This window comes from Capricornis sumatraensis, chromosome 1 (assembly GCF_032405125.1).
Source record: "Capricornis sumatraensis isolate serow.1 chromosome 1, serow.2, whole genome shotgun sequence".
Classification (NCBI taxonomy): domain Eukaryota; kingdom Metazoa; phylum Chordata; class Mammalia; order Artiodactyla; family Bovidae; genus Capricornis; species Capricornis sumatraensis.
This window is the reverse complement of record NC_091069.1, coordinates 197,464,634-197,466,153: the sequence shown is the minus strand read 5'-3', so window position 1 is coordinate 197,466,153 and position 1,520 is coordinate 197,464,634.

The following is a 1,520-nucleotide window of genomic DNA, read 5'->3' as shown; positions in this document are numbered from 1 at the left end:
AGTAGCCATGCTCAGACCAAGACGGTCTACACCTGCACACCATGGAGTTTCATTATTTTTACAAACTCACCTTCTCGTCTGTTCCTGGACAACAAGTCTACAGTGACAGAACCCAGATTCATTTGTACACATGCAGCAAGTCAAAATGCTAAAACACCACGGTTTGCAGCAAGGAGAATGCTTATTCACAAGGCAGCCAACCGAGGAGACAAGAAGACCAATCTCAGGACTGTCTCCTCAAAGGCAAGGGATTATTTCTAAGATAGCCAATAAAGAAGCAGGGCAGTCCAAGGCATGGTGAGCATAGGAAAAGGTAATTGGAAAAAGGTTTGGTAATTGTTCTGCACAAGTGTAGCTAGGCTACAGGCCTCTGCATGGTCTAGAATGAAGGCACATAGAAGATCTGAGGCTGGAGATTTTGATACTCTTATGTCAAAACATCACAGTGTGAACACTTTTGCTTGCCTAGTTGGAGGCTTGGTGGCCTTATTCAGTTTTAACCAGCTTAGCTCCAACTTGATGAAGATGACTCGAAATTCCTGAAAAACCACTCTGGCAAAAAATTCATTGTTTAGGTTACTTTCAGGTAGAGGACATGCAAGTCTTCCATAGGGGCAATTAAAACAACTTTGATTGGTGAAGGCAGGTGACATAGATTTGACTAATAATTACAAAGGGTTTCACTACCCAAGTCTTCAAAAATTAGAGGCAACAAGGTCTAAAGAGGATTTCAACTACCAAAAGTAAGCATGTTGGAGTGTTACATTAAATATGTTTAAAAGTTTGAGACTTATAGGAGAATGTTACAGTCATAAAATTTGGTGAAAACAAGTGCTTCCATTAGGAAAAATGCAGCAGCTTAGATCTGAATATTCTCACATTCTTCTGGGAAAAAAAAAAAAGAAATAAAAATAGCAAGCACACATAATCTTAGGTTTATTTCAACTTGAAGAAAACTTCAGTTCAGTTCAGTCACTTAGTCATGTGTAAGTATTGGGTTAAAATACAGATTCAGTTCAGTCATGTCCAACTCTTTGCAACCCCATGGACTGTAGCATGCCAGGCCTCCCTGTCCATCACCAACTCCCAGAGGTTACTCAAACTCATGTCCATTGAGTTGGTGATGCCATCCAACCATCTCATCCTCTGTCGTTCCCTTCTCCTCCCGCCTTCCATCTTTCCCAGCATCAGAGTCTTTTCCAATGAGTCAGTTCTTCACATCAAACGGCCAAAGTACTGGAGGATCAGCTTCAGCATCAGTCCTTCCAATGAATAGTCAGGACTGATTTTCTTTAGGATTGACTGGTTGAATCTCCTTTCAGTCTAAAGGACTCTCAAGAGTCTTCTCCAAAACCACAGTTCAAAAGCATTAATTCTTCAGTGTTCAGCTTTCTTTATGGTTCAACTGTCTCATCCATACATGAGCACTGGAAAAACTAGACTACTGTCTAGTTGGTTTGACTAGACAGACCTTTGCTAGCAAAGTAATGTCTCTGCTTTTGAATATGATGTTTAGGTTG